Raw genomic sequence first — 22335 nt, 5'->3', positions numbered from 1 at the left:
CTGTACCTCTGGGTGTCGTGCTTAGATTATCCACAAATACAAAGTTTGTTTTAAAAGTCATAAGATATATATATAGAGCATAATCAGCAATAACCCAAATTTAGGTGAATAAATTTAACTACTACTAAAATGAACCAAGAATTTCCCAAGGACATAATGAGGGGACAGATAAATTAAGTTTCTGGCAATACAGTGTCAAGTCATGTCTCCATGCCCATGAGCAATATAGAACTTATAGAACTCTAACAATATAGTTAGAATTTGTGTTTAGTACTTTAGTTATAAAAGCTTTCCTTTTCTCCTTATAAACACTTTTATTCAAGACTCAAACATTCCAAATCAATGACAGAATATGTTGCAGATGGGGGCTGAAATATCCAATATGTCCAGCTCTCTTTTTGAAAGTAAATGGGAAGTTGGGTGTCTAACTTCCTTGGACTCCTTTGAGCTTGTGTATTTGTAAGTCCCGCTTTTAGCTCATGAGTAATGGATAAATAACTTTGCAAGAGCCTAATGCAGTACAGGGAATGCTTGAAAGTGTTGTGCTTTTGGTGTTGTGGGCAGAGAGCTCAGTTTCCCGCAGTAATTTTTCAGTTTTGCTAGGGTCGTTGAACTTTTATACCATCTTCTCTTTGGCTCCATAGTGTGTCTATTCCCCAATGAATAGACATGTATGTAGGCAACTTTCATCATGTGGCCACAAGGGCAGGTAACCAACTTGTTCAGAGGATGCTGACAACATTGTTTGTTGAACTTGGTGCTGCTAATGTGCTTAGGATGTTTTACAGCTGTGAAATCTTGTATATGCTGATCCATGGAATGCAAGTGCTAAAGCAATTATGACCAATCTGAATCCACAGTATTTTTCTCTTGGTGTGTGTGTGTGTGATGGATGAATATAACAAATGTTGTAATTGGTTATGGTAAGTATTTTGTGATGGAAATTAGAATTTTAAACAGTGAATCTAGAAGTTGTGAGAGCTACATTTAACAATACAGTACACAACTCAGAATGACAGGAGAGGTTGGGTGGTGTAATTGGCTAATATATCTTTCTTTTAGATCTGTAAAGCAGAGGCCTGGGGTGAAAAACATTGGGTGGAACAAATTCAAGGTATAAATGGAAACACCTCATATGGTCAGGTTTTACTAATGCAAAAGCTCAGTGAAAATGATGTTTAAGCTTGTAATTTCAAATGCTTACAGAAAACAAATGTTAATTTCTGTCCGTTCACATCAGATGCCTTACAAGGGTTGGTATGTCACATATCAATGATCTGAAATCATATCAGAAAGGAGGTCAAGGGTCAGACAAACGTTCAACAAGGGAATTTTTAAGAGTATTGAATGGCTGCAAATAAGATTTAAAATCCGGACTATTTTCTCTGCCTGTAGACTCTGTAGATTACTAAATCTGAATTTGAAAGCATTCTGTCTTCCAGTAATATTTCTGCCCTCTGCTGTCAAGACTGCAATTTGCGTGCAATATTACCAGTGAGAATTGGTCATAAGAATTTTGCTGACAAGAAAATCTGTTAACCAAATAGTCTGCCTCAGAGAGAGGGAGAGAGCCAAACCAGTGCTCATTTCAGCCCTGAACAGGAGATCAAAGCAGGGACACATGGTCTGTTTGTGGAAGAATTGACTGACATTTCCACCAACTGGTGGATTCTATCCATAGTTCTAGTGCTACAGAACAGATGTTGAACTTCTCCCACTATTTCCAAGTTGTCTTCCCGCCTTGCTTCCCAGGAACTGTGACTGAGAGCTGGCTCTCTAAGCGCATGTTGACAATGCAGAAAAAAGACCAATAATAGCAACTTTCAGAGCCTGGGTCAGCTGACTTAGGCTCATGGGGCTTTTGCCATGGGGCTAAAAATAGCAGTGCAGATGTTTGGGCTTGGTCTGGAGCCCGGCCTCTGAAACCCAGCGAGGGGGTGATCTCAGAGCCTGGGCTCCAGCCTGAGCCTGAACATTTACACTGCTATTTTTAACCCATTAGTGCAGGCCCAAGTAGGTTGCCCCAGTCTCTGAGGCACAAGTCATTCTTTGCAGTGTAGATGTATTCTAAACGGTCAAGGACCTCAGTCTTGACCTGTGCCTCAATCAGATGACTGAAGGTACTGGGGTGGCAGCCTGAAACTATGCCTGCTATAAGAGGGATGGGATTTCTCACAGTTTTGGACAGATCTGGTGTGAAGCTCTCCACAGCAGTCTGCCTGTGTATAGTGTAAGTGCTGCTGTTGTAGTCTCGACACTTGCTACAGTGATGGAAGGTGTTTTTTCCATTGCTGTAGTTAATACACTCCCTTCAGAAATGGTAGCTAAGGTGATGGAAGAATTATTTCATCAGCCTACTGGTGTCCATGCTAGGGCTTAGGTTGGCATACTATGTCTCTATGGGGTGTGACCTTGCTGAGCAATGTAGCTAGGTCGACCCAGTTTTTAGGTGTAGCCCAGTTCTTACTGTACACGTGGGACTAGCAGAGCTCCCTAGGGGAGCCTTGAAGGGGCTTACTGGAATAAAACCAATGAAGGGACTTGGTTAGGAAGAGCTTGAGGACAACCAAGTGGTGGGGAAGAAACCTGGTTAGAGTAACCACAGGATGGAGAAAGGAGAGGAATTTGAGGTGAGAATGGATGGACAGTTCTCTGTATTGGGTCTGGGTCTGGAACCAAGGGCAGAGGGAGAGGGTCTGTGTTCCCTTATCTCATCAACAACGTATGTGTGTGGGGCAGAAGCCCCTGCAATCCAGGGGGGAAAGGCCTAAGCTTGGAGGGGTAGAGATGATGAACCTTGCTGCCCAGAGAAGGAACTACTTGCACCTAGGAGGGTGAAGGAACTATTTATATCTTGTATTCTAATAAACAAGCCCATCAGAGGGTGAATGCTGCTTGAAATATGAGTGTGTGCGCATTGATTGGAGCGTCAGGGGCAGGGGTGCTGGAACAATTTGTATAGTGGGGGTGCTGAGAGCCATTGAAACAAACTGTAAACCCAGTATATCATGGAAACCACTTCAATGCAGTGGGTGCAGGAGCACCCCTAGTTCCAGCACCTGGGGTCAGGGGGGAAAGTGAGGCCAGGATGACTGAACACTAGGATGAGGTAGTCGGACTCCCTTCCTCCTGCCCCCATGCACTCCCAGAGGTTTAACCTCCCAGTTCTCTCTCTAAAGGAGCTGCCACACAGACACTGTCACCTCAGATTGATCGCTCAGAGCACAAAAAGTGAAGTTCTCTATTAGGTTGTTTGTTGCAATTCTTGTAAACCAGTCCAGATTGTTCTTCCCTATAGTTAGATTTTTTGCTTCACTCTGGTTAGATTCCAACTGATAGGGAATTAAGAATAGTTAGTCCATATACTGCTTTACATCTACCACATGTTCTTTATCATTAAAGATTCCTGCAAAGTAGGTAGATATTACAACCTCCATTTTACAAGTGGGGAAACTGAGAGAGAGAAGTTCAAGGCTTGATATTGTAAGCTGCTGAGCACCCTTAACTCTCATTGAAATCGGTGGGAAAGTGCCAAGGGCTTTCAGTGCTTGTGGAATTGGACCCTCAGGCCAAGTCTACGGTACCCGCCGGATTGGAGAGTAGTGATCGATCTATCGTGTCTACACTAGATGCGACAGATCGATCCCCGACCGCTCTGCCGTCGACTCCGGAACTCCACCATGGCGAGAGGCAGAAACGGAGTCGATGGGGGAGTGGTGGCTGTTGATCCCGCGCCGTGAGGACACCAAGTAAGTGATTCTAAGTCTATCTAAGATACGTCGACTTCAGCTACACTATTCTCGTAGCTGAAGTTGTGTATCTTAGATCGATCCCCCCCCCCCCTAGTGTAGACCAGGCCCATGTGATTTGCCCAAGACCATACAGAATAGGGTTGGAATTAGAATTCAAGACATACTGATTACTAAAACCAAGCTGCCTCTATGAAGCATAGCTCTTAACAAGTTTTTCCCTTTGAATTTGTTTTTACTACTTATAAATTACTGGCCTGTTCTCTAGTTAATCCTTTTAACAAGACACGTGCATAACAAAAGCATGTGCATTTTCTGCTCTCTGTGGAAAACAATACTTTCCCAAGATGAGTGTTTCCTTCTTGTTGCTTCTTTTCTGTCTCTTACAACTGCTGTACTGTGCTTTTACCATGATCTGTTTTTGTGTTTTTAAATCTAATATGGATTATAATATCCACTGGGATAACGATATGTGGCTCTGATAAGAATGCACTTGAAATATTGTTTTCTGTTTTGGGCACTATGTTAACTGAAAGAGAACAGTTGAGAGAAGAACAAAAAAAATTGTGGGTTTGGGAGGATCAATTTATGAAGAATGGAGGGGCTGAATATATTAGCTGTCCTTTCAAACTATATAGGGCTGAACATAATCTACATTCTTCAAATACATTCTCTAGCGATGGAGAGGAATTATTTAAGACATGTCTCCAAGGTGTCTCTTCAGAATGTGGTATTTAAAATGTTGCATAATCCTAGTATCAGGACATATTGTGGTTTTACTTCAATTTAGCTGGTTGAAGTGAACCCTAGGGTTAGTTATGTTGAAAAAAAAACAACTTTTTCCTTGTGTAGGCCAGCTTTAATATGAAACATGAGCGTGTAACTGAGGTGTGTGAAGAATTGGAAAACTTAGGCTAGATACATCTGGTAACAATGAGCTATGTTAGGATGTTGAGTGAGGAGGGAGAAGCCCCACTGATTTTGTTATAAAATTCAGAGAAAAAGCTAGAAAAATGCACGGAAAGATCTTTGCTGCATTGCTTGCGAGCTGGGCTGGATTATATACAGTAGAACCTCTGTTATGAACACCTTGGGAATGGAGGTTGTTCGTAACTCTGAACAAAACATTATGGTAGTTCTTTCAAAAGCGCACAACTGAACATTGACTTAATACAGCTTTGAAACTTCACTATGCAGAAGAAAAATGCTGCTTTCCCTATTTTTTTAAATAGTTTAACACAATACTGTGTTGTATTTGCCTTTTTTTTTTTTTTTTGGTCTTGTGCTGCTGCCTGATTGTACTTCCAGCTCCAAATGGGGTGTGTGGTTCACTGGTCAGTTAATACTTCGGATACATGCTTTTTTGAGTGCTTTGGAAGCTTGATTTGTGGAGAGGGACTTGGAAAGCTGGAGACACTTGACTTTAGCACCAAACTCTTGCAGCCAGTTCTTGTTTGTGCTGCTGCCTGTCAAACTCAAGAGCAGAAGTTACATCCTGTCAGCATAATTCATTTCTTTTGGTCTGGAGGCCATTTCTATAGCCATTCTTGTTCCCTAGCAGTAGTGAGTATCTGAGTCACTTTCAAGGGTGATGAGCGAAGGAGGGGGAAATGGTGTGTGCCATTGTTATGCTCCTGTATGGTGTGTGCAATACACCAGAAAGGTGTGTGGTTTCTTTTAAAATTCTGCTTCTTTTTTTCCTTAGAAATATCATTTTTAGGGTTTGTCTTCCATAATATTTAGATGACTCGGTGTGTGTCCAGCCTGTAATTGGAGTGAGGATGTTGAATCTTTAACATAAACCCGGAAAAGAAAAATAAATGTCTTTTTTGGCACCTTTCTATAGGAGCTAACAAATACTCTTCTTCCAAAAATAACTTTTTTTTTGCTTGTTTATTCCTCAGCGTCAACTTGGGTGTTTACTGGTAGTGCTGGATGACTGACTGACTGTCTGTCTTGTGTGTTGAGTTTTCTCAGCTCTGAACTGAAGGGGCTGAGATGTTGAGTCTATGGCAGAAAGCTTTCTTCCTAATTGTTCTTCGTATAATTATGTTAACACTGTTATTTAACCCAGGCACAACCTACCCCGGTCAAGTTCCAAATAGTGCAAATAAAAATCACTTCCATAAATCAAGTTTCACGTGTCTGATTTTTCTGAAGTCTTTTTACCATCTCTCTAGTTATCCAGAGAACCTTACAGGGTAGACAAGACCTGAATTTCTGATATAGAATATAAGCCAAATAAAGAACAGTCATAACCAATTTTATATATCATAAATGAGCAAAAAAAGTAGGATTTTTTTTCTTTTCAGATCAAATTGTGAATTACACATTTCTTGTGAGCAGAGGCAAACTGTGAAAATCCAAAAAGCTTCTCATAGAAATAACAAAAAAAAATAGTCAACCAGTGAAACATTAAAGAAGTGGTAGGTATTTTTTGAAGTTTCCAAGCGAACTAAAAGAGGGTGAGGGAGAACACTATGAAAATCACTTAATCAGCATTTATTGGGAAATAGAAAACAATGAGTGTCTTAACCCCAAATCCTAGTTGTGCACTGGGCACTTCTTTTTTTAGTGGAAGAACACAGTGCATAACAGAGAGAATTATTTTTAAAAAGTCCATTTAAATTTTAAAGAGCCAGATGATAATAGCATTAAGACACCTCAGGGCATGTTCAATGTTTAATATACACCTTGGATAGTTGAAAGCCCTTTGCCTGTGGCTATGTGCTTCCCAGTACACCAGAGAGCTCTATTAATGGACGAGTAAAACAGGCCTTGACATGTCATACTATATTAGCTTATGGGAACGTGATGATGACCAAGGGAGAATGCTATTTCTAGCAAGTCTTTTAATGGTTCAAGTCGTCTTTTGCATGAAGTGAAAGCATTAATATTGAATGGATGATGGATTGTATACATTTTAGAAATTAATGTGACAGTAAGTTAGGGCTAAATCTTGCCTCCTTCTCTCTGCAGATGCTAAAGGGAAAAGTAGGCGCAAAGAACTTGCAGAGTCCGGCTTCTAACAATGGGGAGATAAGGTGACGGCAGGCAGTTATCAATGCTAGATGCCCTACAAGGACATCTCTTTTTATGGATGTCTGAGCTGATGAGGGGGAAGTGTTGCCTGTTCCTTTTGTACAGAAGTAGCATGCTCCCTTGTCGAGAACTTTATTTCTTTTAATGGCATATTGCTTCCCAGCTACTTTTGGTGGGGTGATGCATCTTCCTCTCTCCAGCTCTGCCCCGCAGTAGGTATAAAATATGCCTGTAGTGTGTTATGAGATATATGTATATTTCATATTGAGACCTAATCTGTTTAAATACTCAGGCACTTATTAAAATTAACTTGGACAACTGATTTTCTCAGATGTATTGTATTCTATTGGAGGCTCCTATGTATTTGTGAAAAACATGATGTGATTATATAAAATACCATTTTTTGTATTATTTTGATTAACACATAACAGAAAACTTTGTCCATGTGAGGTTAGAACAGTGAGAATATTCTTTCTCTTCCAACATAAAATGTTCTCACCATTCCTTGAAAGAATAAAATGCATTGAAGCTTGTGCCCATTTTGCTGAGCAAAGCATTCTGAACTTTTCATGGTGAGAGGCAATAGTTGTCACATACTCTATGGTGTGTTAAACACATTTTAATTAAAAACTGGTATTCCCAAGTTAATTTCTTCAGGATCTTCTCTTGCTGAGAGATATCATTTGTCTCCTATACCTGTCAGCATTTAAAATCTATAAATAAGGATATTTATGAAGTTAAATGGCATGTCCCTGTTTTCTTCCAAGGAAATACATTTGACTGGGGGAACTTTGAAGGATACAAAAGGGAAAATGGATGGGTTGCTTGCTCTAAAAGTGAAGGAGGGTTATCTTCCCTAAACAGGGGCCTTTGGCATTTATGTCTCATCAGCACCTGATCTGGGGGAGAGAGACTTCGTCCTAGCTTTCATTAATACTGAATATCTAAATAACCATTTACTACTTTTTTTAAGAAAAGTCAGGTTTGTGTTTTTTATGTAGAGAAAGGAACTTTGGAGAAGTAAATCGAAAAAATAATGAGTAAATTGAAGGAAGCAAAAAAAGTAAACCACTCACATACTCTGAGTCCCTTTGCAATTCATCATGTAATTTCTTTGGCAGCAGTTCCAGAAATAGTCTTGCTGCATTTCAAAATCATCTCTCTTTCCTTGAGCACAAAGTAATAGCCTTTTCATTGGAGGAAATGCTGTACTGATGAGCATAAAATACCACCGAGAAATAGCACAAGGGAAGGCACTAGTCCAGCTTAACAGAATGCACATAATTGATTGTCACAAGAGGAATTGATTCAATGTAAGTACTTTTTAAGCGATCCCGTCATCGTCACCTAGCAAAAACAAAACTGTATTAGGCGCCAGTGGAAGTCTAGTAAAAATAATAGTGTAACTGGATGGATCCCAAAGGCATCTCATCAGTAAAGTAGTTTTGGCCTAAATGGGGACAACAAAGAGTTGGTTCTACAGAAGACTTCGCTTTCTTTGTCCCCATTTTTTCATCTTCCCCCTCAAGGCTCCACAGCAACTCCTCAACCTTCACTTATTTACCACGAAGCATTTACACTTTCGTCGTCCAGTGACTGCATTTGTGTGGTTTCTGTTTACACTTATATACACACACACACACACACACACACACAGAGAAAGGTAACATGTTACTATCAGAATGAGACTTGGTATTGTTTCCATTTCTAGAGTGTAGTCCCAGTGAAATTCAGGTTACTTAATAAAGTAAGATTCCTTTTAAGTAACCATGCAACATATAAAACTGCTTATGAATATTTAGGTTGCCAGGTCAAGCACTCAGAAATTAGGTAATGCCAGAGTCTAGGTTGCCAGTGCAATACTGCCTCCTTGTGCATAAACATTATGACAGGGAGGGTGGAATTGGGACTCCATTGAAATCAATGGCAAAACTCCTGTTGACTTCAATGGAGTCAGGATTTCACTCAGAGTGGCAGAGGAAGGGATAGAACTCAGCTCTCTTAGTTCACAGCCTTGAATACAAATGAACACCCTTTCTGCTTATATAACTCTCTCCTGTGTTTATTATCTATCCTGTACATTGAATGAAGCAAGGATTCTGTAGAATAAATATGTGGACATGTAACTGAAGACTGCACCATCATGTATACATAGAAGGGAGCAGGATTGCATATACACAAAGAATAAGAAAAGGAGTACTTGTGGCACATTAGAGACTAACAAATTTATTTGAGCATAAAACTTTTGTGAGCTACAGCTCACTTCATTGGATGCATTCAGTGGAAAATACAGAATAAAGAATAAGAAGAGCTCTCTGTAATTGGAAAGCTTGTCTTTTCCACCAACAGAAATTGGTCCAGTAAAATATATTACCTCACCCACCTTGTCTCTGTACATGAAGAGGCAGTTTTCTGCTTCACCCACAGCAATTTTCCTTCCTTAACCCTCCATTTTGTCAGTGCCATTAACGCTCCATTTTGTCAGTGCCAGGTGGAAGAGCTCTTATGGCTGCTTGCAGGTGCACCTTCGGGAGTGGCACCATCCTGTCCTGCCACTCCCCTAGGATCACTCAGATGTGGCTAGTGTGTCTCTTATCCTGCAGGGTCTGTGGGGCTATTCTTGTCACACTGTGTCTCTACTTGAGTGAACTGCCTTAGGGAGCGCAATCAAATGTGTCTGCCTTCTCCCCACACCAACGGGAGTGTGTGTGTGTTGAGCAGCTGCTAGGTGCACTCTCCTCTCACACAGTCATTGCTTGAGGGAAAAGAATTCTCTAGTTTCGTCATCAGAACTCTGCCCACCCTTATCCCCTCCCATCCCTGGCATCTTTGTCGTGAATGGATCGATCCTTGAAAGCCTGCAATCCATGCTTCCCTCTCCATCTCAGCACTTTCTTTCCACGTTCCTTCTGTCTTCTTTTTCCCATTCCCCAGGATCTTTGCCTGCACTTTCATTCCCCCATCTTCCCCATAGGGCATCTGTTACCTTTCCCATCTTGTGTCCCCCACCAAAAAACAAACAAACAAAAAACTCATACATATATCCAGGATTTCTAGATCTTTCACCAGGGTTTCTGTCTGTCCTCTGTTCCCAGTAAGGGCCTCTGTGTGTCGTTCCCCTCTGCTCCCCCCCACTATATCTGTCCTCAGATCTGTTTGCTTGTAGCCCCCTTCCCATAGGAAGAAGGTGGTCCAGAAATCAGCTGAGCAGAGGGGATCTGTGTCCTACTTAAGGTAACCCATGCAGGGGCTCACTTCTCCATGCCCAATGAAGAGCTGAACTGACTGAGAGAAGCAGAAGGGTTGGGTATGCTGCTAGGAGGAAGCACTGGGGGAAGGCAGGTTCAAAGTTGGTGGATGCAAGTCTCCATTTCACCTTTTCTTATGCCAGTGTTACTGACTGTCCTCAAATACAGTTAGTCCAGCAGGCCCCAAAACTTTATTGCATTTCCTGCTCACCAGCCTTTGCATCGGAATGTCAGTGTTTTCAAAGTAAGTGCATGTGTTTTTTGTGCCTGTAACAAATAAGAACAGTTATCACTTTAATTTGGGGATAGTACTTAAGGAGTTAAGTTTTATTTATATAACACAAATGTGCTAAGTCCCAGAATTTCAGTAAGCTTGCTGACACATGCATAACATTTTAACAAGGAAGTCTTTGCTGCCAGAATGAAAGAAATGACTTTGATTGGGGGTGGGTAAATTTGTTTGACTAAAGTATTTGAAATAGAAGCAAAACAGCTACATAAAGAAATCATCTCAAATAAGACAAATGATTTAGGAAGCTTGGGTTTGTTTTTATTTTCCAATCGGCTGAATCAGTAGAGTATGAAAATAAGTGTCCAGCAATTTGTACAGAATTCTGTGAAATGCCACTAACGGCAAAAATGAATCTGTACAAAATACAGGATTGCTTTTCTGTTTTAATGTAATGGACACAACTTCCCGTGAGCTGGCTGAAAGATTTCTTAAGTTACATGGGTGTGTGAATCATTCGTCACTAATCCTTTTAAATGTTGTTTTTTGCCTTAACGTTAACCTGGCGTCAATTTCTATATTAAATGATTTGACAACTCAATAGACTTTGCATCATTCTTGGGTGTGGAACTATAAACTTCAGCTGCTTCTGTACTATTTGTAGCTATAACTATATCTTTCTGCAGTTACTCTTTCTCAATTAAGTTAAATAATTAGACACAATATATTAATTATATCCAATTTTAAAGTCTATTTTAGAGTAAGGGAAATATTAGCAAGAGCATAGGGTATGGACAAAATCAAACCAAAACTTTAAAAATATTCTGGCTACAGATTCACTTCCTTTCATTGTGGAATATTTGTTTCTCTTGCTTTGAAGTAGTAACTGAAATCACTTTGAATGGATAAAAGATGGTCTATTTTCATCGGTGCTTTTATTAAGAACTTCTGCTTTGCTATTTTTTAAGGTCTTGTAGCCATTTCCCTTCACTGATATATAATTGAGATCCTGCTTTCTATTGTAAGAACACATCAGGAGGGCTGTTGTTTTCCTTCAGCAATGTAAACACGATGATTTTAGAGAAGGTCGTGCTGTTTCTGAGTTCTGTCCCCCTCTCTGTTGATACCAGTAGGTTTTGTAGATAAAGGATACACCTAAAAACGGAAGGGAAAGAGAGAAAGCAGTGGGCCACGTGCTTCCCCCTTGGAGAGTATGTCTGAGGAACAGTCAGCTACTCTGTCTTTTGTCTGATTGAAGCACTGTTAATTTTTTGTTACATTTTTTAAAGATTTGAGACCTGAGGGAGGTCTGGCCAGAACCAGTCTGAGTAGCCTCCTGTGAAATAAGGCATATGAATCCCCAAGCAAATTTCTGTAACTCCGTGTAGTATGTTTCTGGAGTGTGCTGAGAGATTTCAGCACATGTGGATGGCGTGGGTACTTGTGGTAGAGTTATGGAAATTTTGCCCACTGGAAGATCAAGACAGTGTGAGAGGAAGATGCCAGTTTCAATAATTGGTGCAGGTGCTTGCTTGCTTGAAACTGCCTTATCCATCAAGGCTGGTGCACCCTTTCTTCTCACCTGTCCTCATCTCTTGCTAGGCAGGTTTTGGACTCTTCTGACTCCTACTTGAAAAATGGGGCCTCCTTGCCTACTTCTATTCTGAGGCCCACTTGCATACCCTGGCTGTCTACCATTGCTGGAAGTCTAAGGTAAGCATCTGGAGCACAGTAACTTCGGATGGATCAGTCAGTTGGCTGATGTGCGAACCAGTTAATTTATTCTATTATTTATTGACACTGTCTGAAAGGCCATTTGTGGGTGGGGTGGAGTGGGGAAGCTGGTGTGATGATTTACGTATCTGTTTTTCTCTAGATCCTGCAATGATGGGTGCCATATACATTTCTTGTTAGATACATGGAGTGTACATACATTGATCTGTAAACTGACAGCCTCACCTCCGCCCCTCCCCCCGCAAAACAAACAACCACCACCAACAACCATACACACACCTTTTTTGTGGTGAGGGCTATGCGGCTGCAAGCCATGCATATGCCTGGAACAGGATTTGGAAGGACTGCCCCTCAAAAAAATCATAGGATTATAGGACTTGGAAGGGACCTCGAGAGGTCATTTATTCCAGTCTCCTGCACTCATGGGAGGACTAAATATTATCGAAACCATCCCTGACAAGTGTGTGTCTGACCAGCTTTTAAAAACATCCAATGATGGAGATTCCACATCCTCCCTAGGCAATTTATTCCAGTGCTTAACTACCCTGACTAATGTCGAACCTAAACCGCGCTTGCTTTAGTTTTTTTTAAGCCCATTGCTTCTTGTCCTGTGTTCAGAGGTTAACAAGAACAGTTTCTCTCTCTCCTCCTTGTAACAACCTTTTATGTACTTGAGAACTGTTGTTATGTCCTCTTCTCCAACCTAAAGACACCCAATTTTTTCCCGTCTTCCCTCAGAGGTCATGTTTTCTAGACCTTTAATCATTTTTTGTTACTCTTCTCTGCTGGACTCTCTCTAATTTGCCCACATCTTTCCTGAAATCTGGTACCCAGAACTGGACATAATACTCCAGTTGAGATCTTATCAGAATGGAGTAGAGCGGAAGAATTACTTCTTGTCTTGCTTACAACACTCTTGTTAATACATCCCAGAATGATGTTTGCTTTTTTTCTTGCAACAGTGTTACACTGTTGACTCATGTTTAGCTTGTGAACCACTAGATCCCTTTCTGCAGTATTCCTTCCTAGGCAGTCATTTCCCATTTTGTTTGTGTGCAACTGATTGTTCCTTTCTAAGTGGAGTACTTTGGATTTGTCCTTATTGAATTTCATTCTTTTTACTTTAGACCATTTCTCCAGTTTGTCCAGATCATTTTGAATTTTGATTCTATCCTCCAAACCACTTGCAACCCCTCCCAGCTTGGTATTGTCTGCAAACTTTATAAATGTACTCTCCATATTATCTAAATCGTTGATGAAGATATTGAACAGAACCAGACACAGAACTGATCCCAGCAGGACCCCACTCAATATGCCCTTCCAGTTTGACTGTGAATCATTGATAACTACTCTTTGGAAATGGTTTTTCACTCAGTTATGCACCCACATTTTTCAACAAAATGACCATTTTCCCCTACCTCCTTCCAAATTTGGCCAAATTAAAATATTTTATACAAAAGATTAAGAAATAAATGAAAGGTAAATAGGAAAAACAATACAGACATAACGCTATACGAGTGTCTTTGTAGAAACCAGTGTTGCCTGCTGGGGTACCAGTCCTTCAGTGTCTGATCCTCCCGAAAGTGCTCTGACTCTTACAGGCATAAAATTTACGTGTAGCTTTTCAGGGAAATACCAAGTATGATATGTAGCAGTAGATCCACACTAGGTATTTAGAGTCAGTAAGGCCCCCATCCAACTCTTCTTTTTGCTGACTTTAATGGTAATTGAATATGGCCCTAAATAAGTGATCGCACAATTAACTTGGCTTTGCAGAATTATTTCTTGGCATTTAAAAAGGCTTCAGTCAAACCAGAATATTTAAAGCACAGGTCCCAGATATTGCTGTCGTGACCCAGTCCATCTCTGAGATTTGAACTGGTGGAGACATATGGTCAGAAGTACCCCAAAGCTAAAAATACCAGATAATTGGAATAAAAGGCAGGCTTATCAAGCAGCTCAGATACCTTGTTATCTGATCTAAGATTTTACCTTGTAAAACTCTGTCAGCTGTGGGCTATAGCCCAAAAATCAAGCAGTGCATCTTGTAGAATATGGCAAGTTTCAGAGTAACAGCCGTGTTAGTCTGTATTCGCAATGAAGTGAGCTGTAGCTCACGAAAGCTTATGCTCAAATAAATTGGTTAGTCTCTAGAATATGGCAGGAATCATTAGGATTACTTAAGGCATGTATTTGAGGGACGTAGAACCATAGCTAGTGAACAATTGTATGCTTTTTTCCTTGGCTGTTTTCCCTAACGTTTCCCTAATTTATTACCTGCTCAGAGCTGGTCCTACATGTTATCAAAGGATGTTTGAAAGTCACTGAGAAGGCTGCTAATACTTCCCTGTCTCATGCCCCACAAGATATCTCCCCACGAAAAAAAAACCATCTTCCTGCTGCTCCATCCATGACATAGCCCCCAAATGTAGCAAATGCAACACTCTACTCTCCATTAGTTTTAGTCATGCTTCTTATATTTACTTCTAGTCCCAAGCCCCTTTTCTGTCCTCTTGCCTTCAGGAGGAGCCAGTGGAGTGGAGGCAGAAGGGTGGGGTCTTCATCCCCTCACCCAACAATAGAAAGGGATGTAACCAGCAAGGGGATCCATTTTTCAGCTTCTCTACCCCAGGGAGAAGAAAAGGTTTCTCATTTCTTGGGGCTGGTCCACACCCAGACTCCCACTGAAGCCAGGCTTATTTCAAAATGGAAGTGGCTAAAGTTGAGTTGATTTATTTATTAATTTTGGTGAATCAGTTTTGCCACTTCTGTTTTGAAATAAACCTGCTCAGACTCTGACTTGTGTGGAAATAATCCAGTTGGTTTTAGGAAACCAATTTAGTTAAGATGGTGTATGTTTGTGTAGACCAGCCCTTAGATTGTGACTTTTTTCAGGGCAGAGGCTGTATCATCTGAGTATTGTGGTCCTTACCGATCTCTCTGGCTGTTGCTGTAATATAAATAATAAGCAATCAGCTGGGAGGTGAGAATAACGTGTTGCGGGCACCTCCTCCAATGTCACTACATCTCTAGAGGGCAGCAAGAACGAGTTGTAGCTTTCTGCACAACTGGTGACCATTAGTTTTACTGCCTGCATCAAGTGTAAAGCTGGTCCACAGAGAGTGCCATTGCAGTCTTCTGTGTTCTATGACCCTCACGCTGGCTGTCTGCTTGTTTTGCCTTTTTGCTTGTCAGTGTGTGCTAATGAGGTACTTTTTCATTCAGCCTTTCAATAGGCTTCTTCAATAAACAACTACAATATATCCATATTTAGGATGCAGAAAACAAACACAGAACAACCCCTTGTTATGGGCATAAAATAAAACTGTAGACCCAAATACCTCTAAGATTGGGACTTGGTATTTGAAATCCTAACCCATATTTTTTTCAAACAGCTCTATCCCCTGGATGGGCTGAATTAAAATCTCACTTCCATTCACCCCCAGGTTTCAGAGAGACCGATTATCTAAATTTTGCAGCTTGAGGTTGTCTCTATTAAATTACATATTTAATTATTTCAATACATTGGTTAAACAGAAATCAGAAGTGATCTATTCAGAAAATATCTAGATCAGAGGATTAATTAAAGTAATAAAGTATATAAATGTCCCTTCTGAGTTCATGTGACATGTTCTCTCCTACACATGAAACTATAAGACCCCGAGGGACATTACTGTGTCTCTACATTATAATCATAAGACTAGCTGTTTTATCTGTCCCATTTTGAAGGTGTACTTTCCTGTGAATCTTGAAAGAGATTGATGTTTACTCATCCACTAACCCAAATATCATGATGTCAGCCAATCCGTAGTAAACTGACTAAAAGATAAAAGATTAATAAAAGAAAGAATAGAGTTATAGATGGTTAAAATATTATATACATACAAATGTTTGCAAAGTTCTGAGATTAGGTTTGTAACAGTGATGGAATAGTCTGCTGGTTTGCAAAATGACAGGTTTCAGAGTAGCAGCCATGTTAGTCTGTATTCGCAAAAAGAAAAGGAGTACTTGTGGCACCTTAGAGACTAACCAGTTTATTTGAGCATAAGCTTTCGTGAGCTACAGCTCACTTCTTGGTTTGCAAAAGTCTCTCTGGTAACTTCCAAAAGATTGGAAGGTCCTTAGTCCATAGTTTGAAATATTCCTTTTAGTTGTAAATCCACGGTCAGTTGGAGCAGGAATGAGACAAAATAGATATTTCTCAGGAGTCTTTTATATCCTTTGCCACGTGCATGGAAATTTACTGTCCCAAGCAAAGCCCACAGCCCCTGTGTATGGAAAGTTACTGACAAAGATGGAGTCCAAGGTCATGTGTCCACATCACATGCCTGAACATGTTTTGCTGAATTACAGGGGTGGTCACTGGCTCCTTGCTATCTGAGGCACTTTCAGGAATAGGTATCTGGAAAGTTGATTCTTCTTATCATGGCTTATCAAGCTTGAATAATCCATTTACAATGGGCTGGGTGGGCTGGATGTAAACTACCTTGTGGGTGTCACCCCAAGAGCAAATATATTTCAGGTACAAATTCATAGCCAATATTCAAAACTTCAGATACAGTGACGATACATGTGTTTAACCAGGATAACCATACTTAACCGATTGTAACTTTCCCATTGACACATATATGATCGACTTTGTATCAAATTTAATGTAATTGTATAATATTGGTAGGTAGCAACAATGATACAAATGGTCCTCTTAAAAAATACAGCTAGAACCCTATGTGGATACACAAATTTGGATCTGTATCTGAGGTAATGAAATTGTATCCAACCCATGATCCACATTCCACCTGTTATATGGATCCGCACCAGCACCCTCTAGAGCTGCAGTTCTCAACTGGGCCTCCATGACCCCCTGGGTGGGCTGCAAGCCAGTTTCAGGGAGTCCATGGCCCTGCGAGGCTGGAGCCTGGTGGGGAAGTGCTGGGTCTTGAGGCTTTAGCCCCACTAGGGGGCGCTGGGGCTCAGGGCTTCAAACCCACAGTTGAACCCCTGTAACTGCGGCCCCACGTTGAGAACCGCTGCTGTAGTCTAGAGCCCTGGCAGATTTAAAAAAAAAAAAAAAATTGGATCTGTATTCAGTCCAGAAAGAGGAGAAACCAAGAACTGCATCCGCAGTTGCAGATATCTGCAGATATATAGTGGATTTCTGTGGATTTGCAGGGCTCTACATATAGCATTACAATTGTAAAATCATGTTATGTGGATATTCAGTGTTAATTAGTGCTAGTTAATGGATGCTGTAGAGAAACCTCAGATAGTAAAATCTTTAATTCTATATTTTGCGTTATTCCCTGGTGTTGTGATACATTAGGAAGGTCCAGGATGACTAAGATAAGTAGGCTGACTGGAAAGAGATTTGCATAGTTTCTTCCTGGAGCTCATTGAAAAGGAAATTACTAATGCCATTGCTCTTGCCATATCCAATAGGCAGTGTTTGCTTTGAAGAAAGGAAAACAGGGGTTTTGGATGATTTAATAAACAATTGATGCTCTTCTACAATTATAATGCTAACCAGCATTGTGGGGTTTTTTTCTCCAGATTGGTTGTGAAACCTTTAGGGGTGTGTTGTTTTAAAAAAAAAAAAATCAACTTTGCGTAAATAATTTCCCCCCCATGGGCTAGGAAGACTTCGCACAGTTATCTGTCCAGTGTTCTAGTGAAAGAATCTTTTATAAATACCAGTTTGTGAACAGGCGGACCATTAATCTAGCCCCTCTCCCCAAACAGACTTAAGTTTAACCAGGTAATGAACACTATAATATATGTTTCTAGTGGATGGGGAAAAGAAAGGACAGTTCTCTTGTCTTTTACAAGCCTTAAAGGTATGCCTCTAGACTGGAAAGCAGAATTATATTTTATTGCATTTTTAATGTGACCTTTTTGTGTGTGATTTCGGTCATTTCTTTATATCTTTTGCCAAGGTTGGGCTTTATTATAGAAATTGGAATTCACAAGTTTAAAGCACTTTCTAAGAAGTGGTTGAATGCACCAAAATGTAATGTTGCATATTATGCAAAAATTTTAAAGCTGCTCAGCATTGTTCCCTTACACGGGAAAATGAATCTGCTTTTACAACTTCTTGTATACTGTTTGCTCCAAACAGAAGAGAAGGTTTCCCTCTCCTTCACAGTAAAATTCAGCCACTTTTGGATCTACTGATCCTCCAATCTGAACAGATACGTTTTCTGTTTCTTTCTCTGTTGGACATGAAGTCTAGCTGATTTGCTTCCCTCTTAATCTAGTCTCCTGCTTTAATTTTGACCAGTGCAGACACGCCACTAGAGCTTTAAGCAATCTTGCAAGATGTAATGAGCCATTGGCATTCAATGTACTATTGTTAGATGCCTCATACAACTATAGATGACAAGGAAGTGAAATAATGCTTCAAACATTAACCCTGTCTCCAGCTATCAGTAATCTGCTCATGTTAAGGGCCTGATTTTGCAATCATAATTCATATCAAGTAGAGATGACAGGATTTACAAGGTGCTGGATGGAATTAGTGGGTTGATAAAATAAAGGGAGAGGATGTGTTGTATATTAGTTTGCAAATATTCAAGGCAATCATATCTTCCTGGAAGTTCTCTCTCTCAATTGGTACTATAATCTTATGGTGGGTGGGTGGAGTGCCTGAGTGTAGATGAGTGACAGAAATAAGTTCATTTTGGGGAGGATAGTGAGAATGCTAGATGTGCAAAGGAAGGTAGGTTGTTTCAGGCATGGGGGAGGATTCTGAAAAGGTATGGAGTTATGACTGGTGGAAGGGAACAAAAGGAGCTTGAAAATGGGTAGGATAGGACATGACAGGAAAAATGAGGGCAGAGTTGACGATGAGCTAAGGACGTAGAGGAAGGAGAGGGGTTTAAATGTGCAGAGGAAGAAGACAGCTAATAGAGGATGGGAACTCTCTTGGGATGGGGCTGAATTACTATTATTGCTCACTCTTGACAGCATACGATGCTTTCAGTGCTGTACAGGCAGCAAGGAAGACGGGATTCTTGCCCCAAGGAGTTTATAGTCTCACACAGGAACAGGCAGTACAGGGCAGACAGTGATATATGTGTTGAAGGGCCTGAGTTCAAATACTGGCGTTCTGTTTGCATGTTTTTAAATAACCATGTGAACAACACTCAAGGGGAGGGTAATGTTAGAGCTTGTGGAAAAAGTTAGGCCTTATCTATACCTAGGTTTTAGCCCTCAGTGGATTGTAACTGCTGTATCTACAACTGTGCAAATCCCAAGTGTAGGCAAGGAAAGCTGCAATTTTCACTGCTTAAGCTTGCCTGTGCTTGAACCCAGGATCTACACTTGGGGTCTGATGGGCACAGGGACACCAATTTCTGGTCTCTGATGGCTAAATTGGGGCCAATCCCCGTGTGTGAGGAGGAAGTTTAATTGATATTTTTGCTGAAGGCTAAATACCTACAAAATATAGGGTTAAACTGATGTAGGAAGAAAGCTCAATTGATGAGATTGCATTCTCAGTAGGGGTCTTGTCTTGATTTTTTTAGGGTTTATCTACACTTGCACCGCTGTAGTGCTTCAGTGAAGATGCTGCTTATGCCAATGGGAGGCGTTCTTCCATCAGCATGGGTACTCTACCTCCCGGAGAGGTGGTAGCTAGGTTGAAAAGAGAATTTCCTATTGACCTAGTGCTGTCTACGCCAGGAGTTGGTTGGTTTAACTGTGTTGCTTGGGTGTGTATGTTTAACACCACTGGGCAACGTAGTTATACCGACCCAATTTCCTAGTGTCGACCAACCCTCATTAAAATTTCTTGCCTGCCTGTGGCACTACTTACGAAGTTAAATCATAAGGATGATGATACATTTAGGGTCTGTTAAATAAGTTTAAAAAAAATCTGAAATCTCTCAAATTTGGTAACAGAATATCTGTGTAGCGGTAAAACAAAATTAAAAATCAGTTCCTTTTTACTTGCGAAGATGGGAGATGAACGTTTTTTGTTTTTTTTTCCTCCCTCCTCACTAAAACCTAGAGCAGTATATTGCAGCTCCTGCTCTTTTCGTTGGTGATGATGAAAGCATCCAGAACCTAACTCACATTTTGACAGGTACATTTCAATTAACCTTTTAAGCAATCAGACTTATTTATGTAGTGTAATGCTCTGTGTTTTCAAAGTGTTGGACAAACACTAAACATGAGCAGAAATGGATAAGTGAAACGTGATTAGGTAAATATAGTCCTGAATAAGAGTAATTGGAATGTGTTTTACAGATGAAAATAAGTAGTGGCAGTTACTTGGAAAGAGCTGCAAAATATTTCTACTATAAATTTACATCTTTCAAAAAGATGCAAGTTTAAAAAACTTTTTTGTTTAAAATATCTTGAAAGGTAAGATTAATATAGTAATATTAAGTGTGCTCACAAATTCTTATGCAACTTGCTGATTAGCAGCAAATTTTACTGAGAGCTTCAATCTCTCTAAATATTTTTTCACTTCATAATTGCATAGCTACTATATGTAGATGACATGAATGGCTTGGGGGAGTCTTTCATGTATGAGTCACTGTTCCCAGTTCAATCCAGTTAAGTAATGATGGAAAGTGGTTATCTGGTAGTTCTTCAGTCTGTATGAACACCGTATTGAACATTATAACTGGTAACTTTTTGGACTGTCTTAGAAGTCAAAGAATGAAAGGGAATTAAACTTTACCCTTATCCATAAAGGTGGTCACTCCAGTTCAGGATTGGGCTGTTTCATTTGCAACGAGTGAAGCTGAATGCAAGTTAAGCTGAACAAGTGGAACTTTATTAAACCCTGTGCACTGCTCTGTCTGTGTGGCTGAGTTGCTTGCCGTGTAACTCCGTGTGTTCCCTGTTTTAGTGATCTTCCCTCTATAACAGTCCCTTCAGTGATTCCAATTCCACTGGTTGTGGTACAGGGACCAGTTTGTGGGACAGTGCGGAGAAGACTGCCCCTCTGCTGTTCCTGTTGTAAATGGTCTATGGTTATAAACAGAACAATTTCTTAGGTCTATCAAGCTATCACCTTACTTCAGGACTAAATTCAGTATGAAAAATACATTATATAGTTGTGTTGGGACATCGCACTTTGTGGCATATTGCATTGTGCAAGGTTCTGGGAATTCTTACCCTGCGCCTGACACAGTAGGTAGGGTCCAGACATACCCTTTCATAAGTTTTCCTTATAATTAATGTAATGGTGAACACACATCTCTTGCCTTAGTTTGGTTTTAAGAGGGGCTGTTTCTAGAGTTGCCTTTGCAAGGTCCTTCTGTCCCTGCCTTTGATTACTTAGGCTACATCTACACTACAGCCGGGATGGAAGCTCTGAGATTGATCCATAGGCAGTCGATTTAATGGGTCTACCGAAGACCCACCAAATCAACAGCAGATCGTTCTCCAGTCGACCCCTGTACTCTACCCCTGACGAGAAGAGTAAGGTAAGTCGACAGGAGAGTTTTTCCCTTTGACCCCCTGTCCTGTGGTGTAGACCCCACGGTAACTCGACCAAAGATACATCGACTCCAGCTATGTTCACATAGCTGGAGTCGCGTAGCATAGGTTGACTTACCGCGGCAGTGTAGACGTAGCCTTAGAGTCACTTGAAAGCTTGTATATCCTTGGCTGGAATTAAGGCGCTTGTCCAAACAAACACTTAATTCACAGTAAACCTGGATGTAAATCTACCCCCCACTAATGTGCCATTTACTAAGTATCCATGTGAACCCTGTTAATGTGCGCTAGAAATTCCCGAGTGTGCTTTGATCTACCCTGCTTTGTAACAGGCGTAGATTGAAGTGCACTAGGGAATTTATAGTGCATGGTGGCTGGGTCCACATGGACACTTATGCATGTCAGGTTATCGTGCGGTAGATTCACACCCTGGCTTGCTGTGAACTAAAGGCTTGTCTACCCAGTGAGGTAATATGCTCTATGGGGTGTGATTTCTAAAGTGCACTAATGTGTTGCACGTGAACTGGTTTGTGTAGACTATGATGGTGTGAACAAAAGCTTTCCCAGTACTCTTTAATATAGTACTGTTTCAAATAGCACTATGTTAAAATGCATAAACAGGGTCTACATTGATTAATTAATGTGCAACATGTTAGTGCACTTTAGAAATCACATCCTTGTAGAGTGCATTACCCCACCATGTAGACAAGCCCTAAGTATGTGTAATAAGTCCTTATATGATAGATTTTGGTCTACCTGCCAGCATTCATAGATTCATAGATACTAAGGTCAGAAGGGACCATTTTGATCATCTAGTCTGACCTCCTGCACAACGCAGGCCACAGAATCTCACCCACCCACTCCTGCGAAAAACCTCTCACCTATG

General features: G+C 40.6%; 1 protein-coding gene across 10 annotated transcripts in view; it reads left to right on the top strand.

The window, feature by feature from the left end:
* Positions 1-22335, top strand: part of PARD3 (par-3 family cell polarity regulator) — a 666051-nt gene that overhangs the window by 32881 nt on the left and 610835 nt on the right. The window lies entirely within an intron of this gene.

The sequence above is a fragment of the Caretta caretta genome, chromosome 2, assembly GCF_965140235.1.
Source record: "Caretta caretta isolate rCarCar2 chromosome 2, rCarCar1.hap1, whole genome shotgun sequence".
In the NCBI taxonomy this organism is placed as follows: domain Eukaryota; kingdom Metazoa; phylum Chordata; order Testudines; family Cheloniidae; genus Caretta; species Caretta caretta.
This window is presented reverse-complemented; position numbering and strand designations above follow the sequence as displayed.